Source organism: Sminthopsis crassicaudata, chromosome 4, assembly GCF_048593235.1.
Source record: "Sminthopsis crassicaudata isolate SCR6 chromosome 4, ASM4859323v1, whole genome shotgun sequence".
Classification (NCBI taxonomy): domain Eukaryota; kingdom Metazoa; phylum Chordata; class Mammalia; order Dasyuromorphia; family Dasyuridae; genus Sminthopsis; species Sminthopsis crassicaudata.
The window spans coordinates 371,847,394-371,867,281 of NC_133620.1; positions in this window are offsets into that span (position 1 = coordinate 371,847,394).

Below are 19,888 nucleotides of genomic sequence, written 5' to 3' on the forward strand. Positions count from 1 at the left end.
AAAGAGAGAGAGAGAGAGAGAGAGAGAGAGAGAGAGAGAGAGAGAGAGAGAGAGAGAGAGAGAGAGAGAGAGAGAGAGAGAGAGAGAGAGAATGGGAGGGATGGGGAGAGAGGAAGGCAATGAGGAAAAAGGAAAGAAGGGCAAAAGAAAGGAAGGGGAAGAGAGGAAGGAGAGAGGGAGGGAAAAAGAGGTGAAGGAAGGGAGGAACAGATTCCCAAAGAGGACAGATCTTAGAGTCTTCCAGGATGGATAGTGGCAGGTCTTAAATTCAGGCTAGAGAACCACCAAATGCCCCTCAGTGGGTTTCTCTTCCATGAAAAGGAGGAAGATGGAATGTCCTGGTTGGCTTTCTGGAGGTCTTTGGACCAACCTTTGTTTAGCAGAGTAATCACCATGAGAACAGTCAGGGATAAAGTCCAAAGTCTTTATTGTCTCCTTCACAGTATGTCTCCTTTACTTGAGGCTTTCCATGTGTCATTGAAAAGATGGTGGCAACTGAGGCCCTTGATGTAGATAACCTGCTCTGGTTACGCAGCCTTCATCAGAAGGTTGTGAAGAACTGGGGCCCTTGATCCTGCCTTCAGAGCATTATTACCCACACAACCTGCTGAGCTGAGGTCCAGCTGCATTTGCCCCAGAAGCTGGCATGCCGTGCCAGGCTCTCTGGCTTTGGGCTCTACACTCCCCTGCCCCTGGCCAGACATGAGAAACCAGGAGACTCCTGGAGCACTTAGCCACCAGAAATTCCATGGACCGGGACTCTGAAAAGTCAAAAGAGAGAGATAGAGAGAGAGAGACAGGCAGAGAGAGAGACAGAGACAGAGAGAAAAAGAGAGGGAGAGGGATTGAGTGACAGAGAGAGAGAGAAATGGGGACCTAGAGTCATCCTGTCTCATGGATAAAATGCCCAAGCTGGACTCGATATTGTCAAAGGACTGGAGTTCACATCTTCCCTCCACTATTCTAGCTGAATGAAGCTGAACAAGATAATTTATGGACTCTGAGCTTTATTGAATTCTCAGAGCTCATTCACCAGGCCTTTTGAGTTTTCTCTCAGGCCCTAACTATTCATGCAAATCCCAATTCACCTCATTGATCTTTTTTACTTCTATTTTGTTTTCCTTTGTTTTTTTTAAGTTAAAAGAAGTTTATAATTGTTAACTAGAAGTGGGGTGTGGGTGTGGAGGCAGGACAAGGGCAGGAGGAGAATGAGCAGAATTGCCCTGATTCCTTGGCAGCCTAAGAAACTTTTCCAGAGTGCTGGGGATCCAGAGAGGCCTTCCACAGGAGGAGAGTAGAATAAATGTGGTGGGGAGAACTTTCTCAACTTTTCTGTGACTTGTCCCAGGTCCTGAGTCTCCTGCTGGTGTCTGTCTTGGGGGCATCCTGGGCAAACTGCACTGATGCCATGTAAGGGGGCACTCTGGGAAGTAGAAATCCAACTGGCATATACCTACACATTTAGCACACACACACAAACTTGTTGCTGCTTCTATTTATCTATCTTTCTAATCCTCCAAAACCAATTCCTTTCTCCAGGAGTCAGCTTTCCCCCCATGCACAGGAAGGTCCCTCTCTCCAGTTAGGACTCTTCAGCCCACAAAGACACCCCCTTCTCTAACTTCACCAAGACACAACAGTTTCTCTAGTATGGGGCCTCTGTGGGTCGGCGCAGGAGCTTTTATATTAAGAATCCTATTCCTGCCATTTAGGTACATTCATTCATTAATCCATTAACTATTTATTGAGGAGAGTGGGCCCCACTCCATCCCTCTCCCACACCCCAGCTCCTGCCTTGCCTAGCCTAGCCTCCTGTCCTGGGGGGTGGGCCCCAGCTCTCTGTCAAAGTTTCTCAGGCTCCTTGCAGCTCCCTCTCACTCTCTATACAAAGGATGCCGGGAGCCTGCAGGCGCTCTCCTTCCAACCTGAAGCCAGGAGCAGCTCAGGGCCCGACATTCAAATGGACGGGAGTTTCATGTTGCATTTTCCCGTCATTGCTTGTTGGAGCTGGCTTGCAGCAGACGCACTAGTCACCGGCCGTAGCTCTACCTGCCCCAAGCTCTCCCCACTACCCCTCCTCTGATCATTACTCAAACCCGCTGCAGCTCCTTGGGCGCCCCGGGACTTTTGAGTTCCCTCTCCTCCCACCCCAAGTCCTTGGGTCCTGGTTTAGCACTCATGCTGACCAGCTCTCATCCCAAACACCCATCCGCTTACAGCAGGCCTGGGACTACTTCCTAACACTCCCCGATACTTCTTTCCTCATTCCCCATGGAACTATAAGTGCTTACATTATGAGACTAATAACCAGAAAAAAGGAGGAATTCTTCCCACAAAGCATATACTCAAAGCTGTACCTAAGGTGGAACAGCTGGAGCTTTGCTCCAAAGTGTCTAATTTAGGAAGCACTGACAGTACTTGTGACAGCAGAATTTAGCACCTACTTAATAAGAACAATTAGCTAGATGGGAAATACATTCTTTTTTTAATTTTTTTTATTTTATTAATTTTATAATTATACATTTTTGACAGTATATATGCATGAGTAATTTTTTTATAACATTATCCCTTGTATTCATTTTTCCAGATTTTCCCCTCCCTCCCTCTACTCCCTCCCCCTGATGACAGGCAATCCCATACATTTTACATGTGTTACAGTACAACCTAGATACAATATATGTGTGTAAATCCAATTTTCTTGTTGCACATTAAGTATTGGATTCCGAAGGTATAAGTAACCTGGGTAGAAAGACAGTAGTGCTAACAGTTTACATTCAATTTCCAGTGTTCCTTCTCTGGGTATAGTTATTTCTGTCCATCATTGATCAGCTGGAAGTGAGTTGGATCTTCTTTATGTTGAAGATTTCCACTTCCATCAGAATACATCCTCATACAACACTGAAGTGTACAGCAATCTTCTGGTTCTGCTCAGCATTTCACTCAGCATCAGTTCATGTAAGTCTCTCCAAGCCTCTCTGTATTCCTCCTGCTGGTCATTTCTTACAGAACAATAATATTCCATAGCCTTCATATACCATAATTTACCCAACCATTCTCCAATTGATGGACATCCATTCATTTTCCAGTTTCTAGCCACTACAAAAAGGGCTGCCACAAACATTTTGGCACATATATGTCTCTTTCCCCTCTTTAGTATTTCTTTGAGATATAAGCCCAATAACAGCAATGCTGGATCAAAGGGTATGCACAGTTTGATAACTTTTTGGGCATAGTTCCAGATTGCTCTCCAGAATGGCTGGATTCTTTCACAACTCCACCAACAATGCATTAGTGTCCCAGTTTCCCCACATTCCCTCCAACATTCATCATTATTTGTTCCTGTCATCTTAGCCAATCTGACAGGTGTGTAGTGGTATCTCAGAGTTGTTTTAATTTGCATTTCTCTGATCAGTAGTGATTTGAACACTCTTTCATATGAGTGGATATAGTTTCAATTTCCTCATTTGAGAATTATCTGTTCATATCCTTTGACCATTTATCAATTGGAGAATGGTTTGATTTCTTATAAACTAGGATCAATTCTCTGTATATTTTAGAAATGAGACCTTTATCAGAACTTTTAACTATAAAAATATTTTCCCAATTTGTTACTTCCCTTCTAATCTTGTTTGAATTAGTATTGTTTGTACAGAAACTTTTTAGTTTGATGTAATCAAAATCTTCTATTTTGTGATCAATAATGATCTCTAGTTCTCTAGTCATAAATTCCTTCCTCCTCCACAGGTCTGAGAGGTAGACTATCCTCTGTTCCTCTAATCTATTTATGATCTCATTCTTCATGACTAAATCATGGACCCATTTTGATCTTATCTTGGTATATGGTGTTAAGTGTGGATCCATATCTAATTTCTGGCATACTAATTTCCAGTTTGGGGAAATACATTCAATAAATAGCAAATTTCTCTCGCCCTATGCTGCTTGCAGCAAGACATGGCAGCCACTAGCAGAAGTCATCACACTAGCACCCATATATGTATCCTGTACCCCTAAACTAAGGGTTTCTGCCCTGATCTTGCTTTGTACTACTTGCCCAGAAAAGTAGTCTTTTCTCCTTTCAGATTCATCATGTCCCTTTATCTAAATTATGTATCCATTCGATGGATTTATAACACAAAATGTTGGGTTTATACCCAATTTCTTCCAGACTGATTTCCAGTTTTGATGGCAGTTTTTGTTGAATCATAAATCATTACCCCAGTAGCTGGGGGTGGAGGGGTTTATTGTTATTCAGTCATTTTTCAGCCCTATGATCTGACCCTTGATGACCCCATTTGGGATTTTCTTGGCAAAGATACTAGAATAGGTTTGCCATTTTCCTTCTCCTGCTCATTTTATTAAAGGCAAACAGGATCAAGTGACTTGTTCAGGGTCACACAACTAGTGTCCAAAACCTGATTTGAAAATGAAGAAGGTGAGACTTCCTAACTCCAGGCCCAATACCCCAATTCCTTTCCCACTTGGCTGCTGTCTTGGGAGCTTATTAAACACTAACTTACTATACTGTATGTTTCTATATATTCTATAATTAATCAGTTCCATTAATCAAACTCTATGTTTTTAACTAATAAAAAATTTTTTCCATAATTTCTGCTTTGTAGTATAGTTTGAGATCTGGTTACTGCTAGACCTGTTTCCTTCCCATTTTTAAAATTTGTTATTCCTTAGAGCAAAGTTTCTTAAACTGTGAGTCATGATTCCCCATGAGGTCAAGTGACTATGTGGGGGAGGCAAAAAAATTTGGTAATAGGAAAAGGTTAAAAGTATTCCACCAAGATTTAATTCTTTATGTAAAAATAAACAATATGCACATCCATCTCATTAGAATGTGCATTTTCTTTCTTATTTAATAAATAAATTTATTAATAAGTTAATAAATTTAATAATAATAATGTATGCCAAAGAATTGTTTTTAAATACATTTCTTTGTTTTATTATCAGTAAATGGTTGATTTGTATACCTATTTTATATACTTATATTCCCAGTGACATATAAAAATTTTTTAGGAAAAACACATCACAAGTAGAAAAAGTTTAAGAAGCTGTGCTTCTCTGTTTTTATTCACCTGCATTTTTTATTTCCTTCACAGGCTAATTGTACACTATTTTAAAGTCTGATTCTTTTTGTACAGCAAAACAACTGTTTGGACATGTATATATTTATTGTATTTAATTTATACTTTAACATATTTAACATGTATTGGTCGACCTGACATCTGGGGGAGGGGGGGAAGGAGGGGAAAAATTAGAACAAAAGGTTTGGCAATTGTCAACGTTGTAAAATTACCCATGCATATATCTGGTAAATAAAAATTATTAAAAAAAAAAAGAGAGAGAAGCTGTGCTTTATAATCTTAACCTTTCATTCCTTCCTATGAATATTATTATCATTTTCCCTAGTTCTACAAAGCAATCAATCCTTTGATGGTTGGATTAGTATTCCAACTATGATCCCATACCAAAACTGAATAAGTCAATTAATTTGAGTACTGGTGTCCATTTTACTATATTAGCATGGTCTAAGCATAAGCAATTAATATTTCTCCAAGATATTTAAGTTCAGTGTACCAAATCATGATCCATGTCTAGGGCTCTGCCTCCCTGATTTGTCCCATCTCAAAGAACAGCACTGGGTAGGCTTTTAGCTCTTGGGATTCCTGGATATGTCTGCTTATTCCCTCCTGTACCTTAGCAGGCAATTTCTGAATTGCCACAATGAACCAAATACATCCTTTGGCAGCCATCCCATTAGGGCAGAAGCCTCTCTGCCCCAAACTAGCCTGGTCTTCAGATGACAGACAAATTACTCCAGGGACTCCAACAGGGTTTCACCCACAAGCAAACTAGGCCTATAAGTGCTTCCCAGAAATCAGAGATTCTTAAGCTAGACTGGGGAAGCCTCTAGGGATATTCTCATACTCTAAGCTACAAAATGTGCATAGTATCCGGGTTCTGAATGGAAGGGCCCTTCATGCCTAGAAACCACAAGAAAGAAAGAGAAATTGGGCCATAATTAGGTAGATTTAAAGACTCAGTTAATTCTGTCTACAGGGCCAGTGGACAGACATCAGTATAGACTGTCTCTTCCCAAAAGAAGATTTTTAGGGCCTCCATCTTTTGTGGTCTGTGCTTATGACAAAGCCCTTTTACACAAAGAAAAGCAACAAATAACTCGATATCCTCTAAGCCAATTCACCCAAATACTAACTTCAGTGAAAAGAGGGAGAGAGGAACACACACACACACACACACACACACACACACACACACACACCCCAACCACAGTTTCAGAGGACCAGTGATAAAGTGCACTACTTACCTCCTGACAGAGAAGTAATGGACTAAAGATTCAACATGAGACATACTTTTTTTTTTTTGTTGTTATGATCAATGAAGGAATTTGTTTTGCTAAACTATTCATATTTGTCACACAGGTTTTATTTTGTTTTATTTAGATTTTTGTTTATTGACTAAATTATTTTTTAAAAAAGAAAGCATAGGGGCAGCTAAGTGATGCAGTGGATAGAGCACCAGCCCTGAAGTTAAGAGGACCGGAGTTCAAATCTGGTCTTAGACACTTAACACTTCCTGCCTGTGTGACTCTGGGCAAGTCACTTAACCCCAATTGCCTCAGCAAAAAAAGAAAGAGAAAAGAAAGATAGCATGAATTAAGACATGAAAGAGAGAAATAAAATGAAAATGATGTAATTATGACTTCTACAAACAGGCAGAGCTGGAGAATCCCACCATTTAAAAGGAATCCCTATTCCATGTGGACTCTGCTGGATTATTTCTATTGCCTTCGGGATTCTCACAATCTTTTAGTCACTTGTGTGTTAGCAAAGATGTGAAGTATCGGTATTTGCACACCCCTGTGAAAGCCTGCCTATTACTAGCATACTCCTCAATTTGTACTTAGATTATTCTCCCAAACTTTTCTTTATGTCAGTATGGAGACATATAGGTTATTAGTTGTTGACTTTTCTCAATCACCTTTCAATGTTAATCAAATTCCATGTTTTTCCCCTGATTTAGTTTCTTTCCTTCCTTCAGATATCTTTTAAAGTGAACAAGCAATTCTCAACAATTGTGTGGCAGCTCAGATCTATGTACACACATACCTGGCCATTGCCATCTTTATTCTCCTTGGTGCCATCTCTATCCCCTTCATGAGCACTTCCAAGGTAGGACCATCTCCAGCTATCCTGATCTGTATCTGGCCACTGGACCCAGATAGCTCTGGAGGAGAAAGTGAGGCAGGTGACCTTGCACCGCCCTCTCTCACTTAAATCTAATTCACTTGCACAGCATGGCATCACCTCCCTGATATCATGGAACTGTTAGAGAAGGACAAACAACCACCACAGAATTCAAGGATGCTAGCCCAGCAGAATACAATTCAGAGAATAATTTGTTATAAAAAAATCTTCATGGATCTATCCCTTTTTTTTTTTTTTTTTTTTTTTGGTCTGTTTAATAGCTCTCCTTCCATTTTTATTCTCAAATGTCCTCTAGATCCCAACTTCTTAAACTGTGGCTTTTGACCCTATATAGGGTCTTGTAATTGAATGTGAGAGTTTTGAAATTATGATTTATTTTGATTTATATTATTATATTATACATGTGTGTGTATATGTGTATACCCAGAGTCATATAAAACTTCTTAGGTAAAAAAGGGTCACACATGGAAAAAAGTTTAAGAAGCCCTGCTCCAGATGACTTTCCTTAATTAAGTCTCTTACCAAACTTTTCTCAAATAACTTTTAAATTCTCATTTAACTCTCATTCTCTATAAGATTAAAATTAAAATTTTATTGATATCTTATTTTTATATCACACAGATTTCCTACCCTGATGAGAAAGCCATCCTAGATAGCAAAAAAATTTAAAAAGAGGGGGAAATGTTCAGCAAGACAGACTAACACATCTCACAATCCTGATATTAAATGTAATGTTTCAAACCCCACATCTCCTACCCTTGCAATCAAGGGAGGGAAGAACATTCTCATATGTCTTCTTCAGACTAACCAAGGACACTTAATTTCACAACACTCAATTTCATTTTGTTGTTATTTCCATTTACAATGCTGTAATCAGTGCATATAATATTATTCTGGTTCTATTTAACTTCATTTTTCCTCTGTTTACCTCTCTTCTCATGTTTCTCTATATTCATCATTTCTTACGGTACAGTAATATCTCATTGCATTAACATAACACAATTCTCTAGCCATTCCTTTAATCATTTAGCATCTCTTGTTTCTTTATAAAATTTTATAAATGGCTTTATGTTTAAAAAAACAAAATAAAACAAAAAACACATTATTTCTGGCTATCATCTCTGTCCAATGAATAAGTATGTTAGATATTTGCAGATCAGGGTCCACTTTAAGCCTCTTTTGGCAGTTGCTTTAAGCTTGTTTTATGACAGCACCAGAATCTTTGTCTAGTCCTTTCTTTTATCCATTATCCATCTTTCATTTGAGTAGGTCAAAATTGAGTTGTTTCAGTTTTATACCATTTCTACCATTTTATACCATTTTTACTTCCTTCTAGCTTTGCATTAATTTTGATCTTTACTAAAACAAGTTAGTGGTCTGACTGGACACAAACAGCTGATTCAGAAATCACTTCCTCCCACATCACTAATGAGTCATATCCTGTTAACATATAATTAATTTTATTTTTATGGTATTTAATACTCACTATATCCCAGACCTCCTGATTTTTTCTCAGATACAATGATCATAGCATACAGGTATGAGGTTTCTGGTAGCCTCCCAGAATCTGACCTCTCTTGTTCTTTTTATCCTGGCCACATATTCCAATATATTTCTACCATCTTTAACTCTGTTGGGTAACAAATCATTTAATATAGGGGGCCTTAATTACTTCTCTATAGCATTGTATATTTCTTCATTCTGTAGAAGAGATGGTGATGAGGTTGGGACAATTATTGTTAGCTTGATATTTTTGCAAATACTTATCCTGAGTTCTTTAATTTGAAAAGAATAAATGTGCCACATAATCATATTTTTTGTTGCCTTTTGTGCATGATCAAATCAATTCTGCTAGTTCCTTTTTTCCTTCTCTAAAGGTAATCTATGGGTCATTCTTCCATTTAGCTACAACTTCCAAATTTGTTCTGGTTTTAAGAATAACCTTTCCAAAGATTCTTAATCTTTTTTCAATCATTGATCTAGGGGTATTATAGTAAATGTTGAACAACCAACTCTTCAAAAAGCAGAAGAGAGTTTTAAATTTAATCCACATTGTTAAAATTTTCTCCATTCTTTTTTTTTAAGCCTAGACAATGAATAAGATCAAGTCTTGATTTATAGCATTTGTTAATTTTTGAAACATAACTGCTCACACTGAAAATTTAACAATCAGCTTTTTTGAGTCAGTATAAACATACCCCTTTAAAGACTTTATTAGCAGTGTTAAATAAAATAATACCATAGGTATACCAAGTGGTATAATGGAATGAGTACTGGCCCTAGAGTCTGGGGGACATGGGGTCAAATCAGGCTTCAAATCAAATCATTGCTAGCTGTGTCACCCAGGATAAGTCACTTAACCTTGATTGCTTAAAAAAAAAAAAATACTGTGCTCTTGATTTGGGGCCAGAAATAATTTTATTTAATTAATTTTTAAAATTAATAATACCTAGCATTTTCATAACACTTTAAAGTTTAATGAAATTCTTTACAAATATTACAACAATCCTAATAAGTAAATGATTTTCACAGATAAGAAAACTGAGGTAGGGAGAAGTTAAATGACTTGCCCGGAATCACAAGTGTCTGAAGGAAGCCTGGAACTCAAGTTCAAGGCAGGAAGCTGTCTCTAGGTCCAATGTTCTATCCACTGAGCCACCCCTAGATAATTTAACATTTCTCTCTTTCCAGTTCATTTCTCTCTGAGATTGACAGCTACAGAGAAAAAGAAACAGAGCTAGAGACAGACAGACAGACACAGAGAGATGTCCAAATTGGCATAGTTCCTTTCATGCCCTACAACATGTCTAACTCCAAGACAATTTGAAATAATATTTAGAGGAATCTTGAACAAATCAAAGATAATGAAATGTGGTAAAAATATAAATATGATAAAATATTAAAAAACATCATAAAATACACTTTGCTGTTACCCTTTGCAGAACAGCTACTATTCAGTTCCTTCTTGAACCACTGCACGCCCCCTAAGATTCAATATCAAGAATTTCTTCTCAATAACAGAAGAGGATGCTTCCTTTCTTCCTTTTGAAAGAAATAAAAGGCACTTTCTTTGGGCAGATAATAGGTTAATTTCCAGAGGAAAGGGAAAGCTGGAACCCAAAAAAACAAGAAGCCCTCTTTGTACATTGTTGAGTTTCCAGCCTTACTCCATTCCCTTATGAAAGGCCTTTTTATCCTCGTTCTATCACCCTCCTTTCCTAGGGAGGCAAGAGTAAAAAGGGCTTTTAAAGAAAACATAACTTCTTGATATTTTCAGTTTGATTAAAAAGATTTTAAATAGGCTTACTTCCAAAAGGAAATGTTCAATTTCAGTTACAAATTAATGAAAATAAAGTTGTCATTTTTTTAAATCCAAGTCTCATTCTATTCTACTCTCCAAAACCTATTCCTGGTCCCCAAATTAAGAACTCTTGCGGTAAGTATGTCTACTTCTTGATTTTTACATCATAATCTCACATTTAATGTAAGAACAGCCAAGTTAAACATTATAGAGAATGATAACTAATATTTTGTTCAGTTATATCCTATATCTTCATGATCCTACTTGGGGTTTTCTTGGCAGAGATACTAGAATGATTGGCCATTTCCTTCTCTAGCTCATTTTACAGATGAGGAAACTGAGGCACGGGGTTAAGTGGCTTGCCCAGAGTCACACAGCTAAGAAGTATGTGAGGTCAGATTTGAACTCAGATGAGTTTTTCTGACTTCAGATCTGGTGCTCTATCACTGTGCCACCTAGCTTCCCTTATGCCGCTGAAATGACAAATCTAAATGCAACCCCTCCCAACTTCATTTTTTTAGATTTAGCTCAATGTTATAGCTTGCCAAGGTCTTTTTCAATCCTATCCCTGTATTCCAAAAGATTTCTTCAGCCTTCATTCATTTGTGAATTGACAAGCAAGCCATCCAAGCCTTTGTCTGAATGATGGATAAAAATGGTCCCTAGCACAAGGTCAAACAGTTCAAAGGAGACACTAAGCTGGTGATGTTTCAAACTGACCTTCAACTACTTATGATTGTTTGGTCATTCAAACACTTGTAAATCTATCTAATTTTTTTTTTTATCTTCTACCTCATATCTCTCTTCTTTTCCACAAGAACATGAGAGACTTTGTCAAATACTTAACTAAAAATCCATGTTAGTAACCCAGTCAAAGAAGTGAAAAAGGTGAGTTTGATATGATTTGTCCTTGAGAAAATGATCAAATCAACCACTCTAGTTCTTTCTGATAATTCTCTCTTCTTCTAGATGTTCACTTCTAATAATAGGCTGTAGTTTTTTATATAAGAATTTTTTTATAATTTTTATTAAAAATGTTATATAAGAATTGAAATCAAACTCACTCACCTATACCTATAGTCCACTGAGTTAAGCCATTATATATTTCTTTTGGTGTTTAAAGGGTCATGAGGTTAATTATAAGGGTTGGAATCAAGGCTGGTGATCAGGCCCTCCCACATATTCACTCTCCAACATTTAGCAGCAAATGCTTTCTGAGTCAACAACTGTGTAATAATTATTATTTACAAGCCACTAAAAAAAAAAAAAGCAAAACTCGATAAGAAGCTAACAATATTCTGGTAATATTTGTTAAAGGATAGAAGAGGAATTGTAACCAACCAGAACAAATATGGATAGAAAATAACTCAGAATGTAAAGGGTGTTGTCAGCCCTGTTGGATACTTTCAAAGGAAAGATACACTATTCCAAGAGTTTAGGTTTTATTCCATCCTATATTAACCTTCTCCAAACTACTATAAGTATCTGTATCCACGTAATTGTTGAAAGGATATCTTTGGCAACAATGTGATTTGATTCTGGATTGCTTTTGCTCATGTAGTAATTAAAAAAAAAAATCTTCTTCTGATGTCAGGCCTTCTTAGGAAGGTTTTTTACTCTTCCAAGATTTCTTAAAGATTTTCAGTGGAGCAAAACCAACAAACCTAGCTCATGAACAATTCTTGCCTTATTCTATGACTTTCAATGGCCTCAAATAACAGTGCTCAGTCTGAAGGAAAGCCTTTGGTGGGCTGGCTCCCATAAGTAACTTAATTATAGAAAGTCAGTAACATTGGGAGGCTGTTATTATCTTAGGACTAGCAGTCTTCCTAGCTTTAACATTAATAAAAATTCTAAGTCAAATCAAATTAAGTCAACAAAGATTTATTAACTATTTAACATATATCAGGAATTAGGATAAATCTCTGGGGATAGGTAAGAGAAAAAATAGGGCAAAAACAGAAAAATAATCCATGTCCTCAAAATCCATGTTTTAATGAGAGAAAACACACAAATAATATGTCCATTCAAGATGTATAAAGTATAATAGGAGGTGCTCTCAAGGGGAGGCACTAGCATTGAGAGGCAAGTGTGTTCTGGAGCCTATTCTAATCAGTTGGCTAACAGATTAACATATTTTCAATGTGAATTATTTACCCTCTCAGAAATTAACCAACAATATTAATAAGTGTTTGATTTATTGTTTTGTTGATTGTCTAGATTGAAGAAAGTGATGGAGAAAATCTTAATAATACACCTTAAAAGTAAAAGTAGGTAATTTGTATTATTGGAGGGGGGTGAATCTGGTTGTTAAAGAATTTACTAGCATACCACTAAATGAAGGGAAAAGGCTTCTTACAGAAGATGGGACTTTAACTAGAACTTGGAGGAAGCTAGGGAAGACAGGAAGCAGAGATGGAGAGATAGAATTACAAGCAAAGCGATGGAGTGATTTATGAAGTGAACAGTGAGGAGACCAGTATCGCTGCTTCATAAGGTATGTGGAAGAAAGTAAAGTGTAAGAAAATTAGAAAGAGAAGTATCAGGAAAAAAAAAAATAGAGTAAGCTCCACTCCCTCCCCACCCCGACTCCTACCTTCCCACAAAAAATTCCAGACAGATCTAGAAAAGGTATCAGTGCAGATCCTAATCAGGAAATCCATGGAAAGATCATAGTGAGTCATTTTTTCCTAGCCTTATTTGGCATAGGGAGACCCAGAGGTCTGTGGACACGGGAAGGGGGCTAAGGAGTAGGGAAGTGGGGGTCTTGCCAAGGATGCACTGAGAGAGCAGAGCATTCCAGCACAAAGTCTGTGCACCTAGGTAAAAAGAGCTAAAAGGGCCCAAATTTGTGTACAGAGAGTATAGGACCAAGTGGCAACTAGCAACTCCGTCATTCGGTGTTCTGGATCACAGATCCAGGCTGGACTGAGAAGGAAACCTGCATATATATAATAGCAGTATTCTAGGGGGAGGAGCAGTGGTGCACCCTACACTGAGCAAATAGAAAATTCAGAAGAAAGTAGCTGTGTCACTTGTATCCCAAAAACAGAGCAGGGTCCCAGAAGAAATGAAGCAAGAATTTTAAAAAAGTTTTTTTTTTTTTAAATAAATGAAATTAAAGTCCTAAAGAAAAAATTGGAAAAGAAATGAAAGTTGTTTTTTTGTTTTTTTGATCTTGGAGTTTCTTTTCTTTTTTTTTTTTTTATTAATTTTATAATTATAAAAATTTTTGACAGTACATATGCATGAGTAATTTTTTTTTAATAACATTATCCCTTGTATTCATTTTTCCAAATTTTTCCCTCCCTCCCTCTACTCCCTCCCCTAGATGACAGGCAATTCCATGCATATTAAATGTGTTACAGTATAACCTAGATGCAATATATGTGTGTAAATACAATTTTCTTGTTGCATGTTAAGAACTGGATTCCGAAGGTATAAATAACCTGGGTAGAAAGACAGTAGTGCTAACAGTTTACATTCAATTTCCAGTGTTCCTTCTCTGGGTGTAGCTGTTTCTGTCCATTATTGATCAACTGGAAGTGAGTTGGATCTTCTTTATGTTGAAGATTTCCACTTCCATCAGAATATATCTTCATAAGATCCAACTCACTTCCAGTTGATCAATGATGGACAGAGGTAGCTACACCCAGAGAAGAAACACTGGGAAGTGAATGTAAATTGTTAGCACTAATATCTGTCTGCCCAGGTTGCATGTACCTTCGGATTCTAATGTTTATTGTGCAACAAGAAAATGATATTCACACACATGTATTGTACCTAGACTATATTGTAACACATGTAAAATGTATGGGATTGCCTGTCATCGGGGGGAGGGAATAGAGGGGGGGGGTAATTTGGAAAAATAAATACAAGGGATAATATTATAAAAAAAATGATGTTACAAAAAAAAAAAAGAAAAACACATTTACATTAAAAAAAAATGGAACAACAACAACAACAAAAAAAAAGAATATATCTTCATACAGTATTGTTGTTGAAGTGTATAGTGATCTTCTGGTTCTGCTCATTTCACTCAGCATCAGTTCATGTAAGTCTCTCCAAACCTCTCTGTATTCATCCTTCTGGTAGAAATGAAATTATAAAGAATTGAAAAGAGATTTCATTTTGACATAAGAAGCATAAAATCTTGCCCAAATAGCAAACTCTCTGAAAATTACAATAGACCAAAATAAAAATTAGTGATTCCAAGATTCCACCAAAAAAATTAAAATAAAGTTAAAAGATTGAAAAAAAATAGAAGGAATAGAAAAAAATGAGGAGAAATAATTTTTAAATCATTAAATGTGAAAGTCATGATTTTAAAAAAATCCTAGATATTACATTGATGTCTAGACTAACAAGAAGGAAGGAAGAAATGGGGGACACTTGAGCCTCATTCTCATCTGAACTGCTTAGAGGAGGGAAGACTACATACACACACAAACACAACACACACAGAATTGGCTATAGAAAAATATTTTACTCAAAGAGAAAAAGTTAAGAGAAAGGGGAGACAGAAAATAGGAAATAAGGAGAGTAAGAAATGAAACATATGGCCTACTTCCTGATAGAGAAGTGAAGAATTTAGTATACAATATTATATATAAAGTGTATTGTGTTTATGTGTACATATATTATATATATATATATGTATATATATATGACCTGTGTATTCATACACACATATAGTATATAGTAATATCATATTTTTTTTCTTTTTTTATTAATTATGTCTGTAATGGATTTTGGTTTGTCTTTTCTTTTTCAATTGGGCAGGAGAGATGGAAGGAAAAGAAGGCAGATTTTTAATTAGTAAAAAGAAGTCAAATTTAAAATTTGAAAAAGAAGGCTGCAAAGGTAAAAAGGTCAATAATTAAAAATTTGAAAAGTAAAATAGAAGTGATCATATTTAATCTTGGAGGTAATAGAAAACTACTGGAATTTACTGAGTTGGTTAGGGTAGGAGAGAAGTGATATGATCAGATCTGTGTTTTGGGAAGATCACTTTGGCAGCTTTTTGGAGTGGGAAGAGATTTAAGGCAAACAGACTACCCAGGACTTTGTGGCAATAGTCCAGGGATAAGGGGATGAAGGCCAGTTGGTTAGTGGCAATGTCAGAAAAGAGAAAGGGGAATACATTAGAAATGTCATGAAGGAATAAATAGAATTTACCAACAGATATGGGGAGAGGAGTGAGAGGGAGTTGAGGATAATACCTAAATTGGGATTAAGATGATGGTGGTGTTCTCATGAGTAATAACAAAGTTATGAAGAGGGAAGGTTTTGAATACAGTTCGGGAGAGATATAAGGTCTGGATAAATAGATCTTAGAAGAGCTGGCATAAAAAAATAATAATCAAATTCCTGTGAGCTAGTGAAATCATAAAGTAAAATGATACAAAGGAAGAAAAGGTCCCAAACAGAACTTTATTTTAGCAGGTACTTCCTTGAGGATGATCCAGGAAAGAACACTGAGAAAGAACAATGAGACAAAGAGGAGTAGAACTAGGAGAGAGAACTGTCACACAAATCTGGAGAGACGAATATATCAAGGAAAAGAGAGTAAATGACAGTGTAAAAGACTTCAGAGAAATCAAAAAGGATGAGGTTTGGGAAAAGATCAGTAGATTTGGCAGTTAAGGGAGCAATGGTGATTTTGGAGAACCTGATTCAATAAATACCAAAGAGAAGTAGAGGCACCAATTTATAGCCAGTTTTCACAAAGAAATTATCTATGGAAGAGAAGATAGAGAGTATGGATGGGCAATTCAACAAAAGGTTTTTTAAAAAATAAGCAAAAATAAGTATGTGTGTAGGATCATGTAAGCAGCCAGAGAAGAAGCTGAGGATTATTATGATAATGGAAATAATGTAGAGGAAAGTCATTGGATGATATTGAATCACTTGTGCATGTAGAAGGGTTTAGCTTGACTTTCTTTTATGTGAAACTGGGATAAAGAGAAGATAGTGGCAGAAAGTATCTGAATGATGTGTGAAAGGGAAAAAGGGTGCTCTTGGTGAATGCTCTCAAATTGTTTTAGTAATTTTAGTTGAATTTCTTTTTAATTTTAATTGTTTATTTTATTAAATATATTAATTATCATATACTTATATATTTATATTTATTTAAATTTAATCATTTTTTATTTTATATTTATATCTAATATTTAAAATCATATAAATGAATATAATAATTATATAATAAAATAAATATATTAAAATCTATTTTAAATTTAAGGTGAAGTTATCAGCTGAGGTTGGGGAAGGAGTCGCCATAGGAAATTTGAGGAAAGGTTGAAAAGCTTTGGAAAAGCCACTTATGGTGAGTGAGACAGTGAATCAATTATGGAGATGTAACTAATTTGTAATGGATTCATGCACTATGGTTCCTTGATTTTCCTCAGTTTCATTCAAAAGCATAAAAATTGGAGAGAAAGCAGAGAGTGGCAGTAAATCAGAAGTGCATCTTGACAAAGCATCATTGGTGACAGGATAAGGAGTTAAGTGACTCTAGAATAGAGAACAGTGTAGAATTTAATTGGTTTATCAAGAGATCCGGATGTCAGTATATAACCAGGCCTGGGGTGGTAGCCTGAGAAAGAACTGAGAGGTCAAGGAGGAGGTCATAGCAATGACAGAACAGGATTAGAGGTCATAAGACACAGGGAAAGATGTAATAATAGAAGATGATGATCTGCTAAAGGAATTTCACAGTTCACAAACAGATGCGGTAGCCAAGGATGTCATGTCATTATAAGGAAGCTAGGTCTCAGTGAATTCCAGATGTAAAGAGTGAGAAAAGAAAAAGTATGAGATGAGAGCAAGTTTCTTACATATACTACAGTAGGTATTTTAGAGAACAAAATGGAAGAGATGAGTAGATCTAGGGGAAGACAAAGGAAGTGGTCCAGATGGAAGAGAACAGGCAGGAAGCGGGGAGTGCATTGGCGTTTGTGTAATGACCAACAACAAGTTCAGCATCACAGGAATTGGGATAGATAGGGTCAGAGCATGCTAACCACTGAAAATTAGTTCAGGCAAATTATCAAAAACTGAAGAAGAATAACAAAGGAAGACAGTGAACAGATGAGAGCCCTTCCTTGATGTCCAGCCTTGTGGCAAGGGGTGACATCAGTCCTGTGAGGTCCAGAAAGCCCACTCCAGACTCCAGAATAGGTAGAAGAAGCTGAAGGTATATTTTCAGAGGAATTTGTACAGAAGGCAGGAGCTGACAATTTGGAGTGGATCTGCTCTGCAAATGGACAATGAAACATTCCAGGAGGACCTGGAAAGAAGATAGAAGCCTGAAGCCTAGAACCAGGGCTGAAACAGGATTCTCTGCCAGAGGCAGGATGGATTAGGACTAATCCAATATCAGAGGCCACAGGTGGTCTGGAGCTGGATCACAGCAAAGAAGTATTCCCTAGAAAGTCCTAGAGGCAAAAATGGGTGGGCCAAGAATGGGCCTACACCTGGGTTGAAAATGGTTTTGACAGAAACTACTATTACTGGGGAGGGAAGAGTAGGGAACAAAATCTTTTACAGTAATTAGGAGAAAAAAAATATTTGTTGCACCTTTGACAAACAAGTCAGGCTTCGCGAGGCAATGCTTGAAATGATATGGAGCATTCAGATCATTCCACAGTTAATATAAGATTTCCTTAGCTATAGCAAGAAAGTGCTATTCAACAAGGAAAACATAGCAAGTTGATTCAACCCCTCCCTCTGAGTGGTCCGTCAGTCAAGCATCAAAAAAAGCCTGGAGCTTCTCCAGTCACTTCCGTACTCAGACAACCGGAAAATGCTGTCAGCCGCCTGAGCCTTTGAGTTCCCTGAGCCAATTAAGTCCTCGGGATGGTTTCTATGCTTTTAACACAAACTAATCTAGCTTGCTTGGGGGTGGCGGTTAGGGTATTGCTCCTACCACACCTACCTTTACAACCTCATTAAACATTATTTTTCTTCCCACACGCTACCTTTCGGCCAAACAAGCCTGCTTATGGTTACTCACACCCAACATTCCATTTCTCTTCTCAGTCTTTGCCCAGGCAATTGGACCTCCCTGTCCCTGGAACACACTCTCACCTCCCCCCTGCCACTTAGAATTTCGCTTCCTTTAAAACTTTGCTCAATCAATATCTTTTATGTTGATTTCCCCTTGCTTCCCGTATTTACCTTGTATATAGAGTCTACGTCAGAAATATTAGGGTTTGCTTCTAGACTACCTGGATAAAGTGATTTCTGTAATAACCAATTTTTTGGTTTCCCACGGTATACTGTATACAACTGTATAACACTATACAAAAACTAAGTTTACACTAACGGTAGTCTATCAAATATGCAATTAAGTGTGCAATATTATGTTTTAAAACATACAAAAATGCATACTTTAACAATATTTTATTGCTAAAAAAAATACTAGCAATCATTTGAGCCTTCAAAGTGGTAATCATTTTGCTAGTGGAAGGCATTGATTGGCTGCTGGCTGATTGGAAGGCTGGGATGATTGGGGTGATCTCTTAAAATAGACAAGTTTGCTGCATCGACTAACTCATCCTTTTACAAAATAATTCTCTGTAGCATGTAACATAGATGGATAGCATTTTATCCACAATAGATCTTCTTTCCAAATTGGGATCAAGCCTCTCAAACCCCGAACTGCTTTATCAACTAAGTTTATGTAATATTCTTCAATATTTTAATTTCTCAGGGAACAGCAAGGCCAAGGGGAGAGAGATGAACAACAGGTCAATTAGTGGAGCAGATAGAACGCACACACTTTTATAGATTAAACTCCTGTCTTATATGGGCGCCGTTTTTGGAGCCCCAAGACAAGATGGAACACCATAGCGATAAAATGATGATGAAAAAATCTGAAATATTGCTAGAATTATCAAAATGAGATAGAGACAGAATATGAGTAAATGCTATTGGAAAAATGGATCCGGCAAATTTGTTCAAAGCAAGTTTGCCACAAACTTCTAATTTGTAAAAAAGAAAATAAAAAACCTCAACCAATCACAATATCTGCCCAACAATAAAGCGAAGACTAATTAAAACAAGATATGCCCGCCCTGGTTTTATGTAACGGGTGGTTTTCCCTTCTCCTGGAAGTTAAGAATCGCTTGGTTTTTTGGTTCGAGCACAATGCCAGGCTTACCATGTACTAGTTGATGGATTGATCTATGGTTTAGTGAGGGAAATAGTCCTTGGAGAGGAACCTCCCCTCTCCAGGCTAGAAAACCGAATGTAAGTGTAATGAATACACCGGGCGACCAGAACAGCGCAATATGAAAAACCCAACAAAATAGTCAAAATGAATCCTGGGAAATTAGGACCAAAC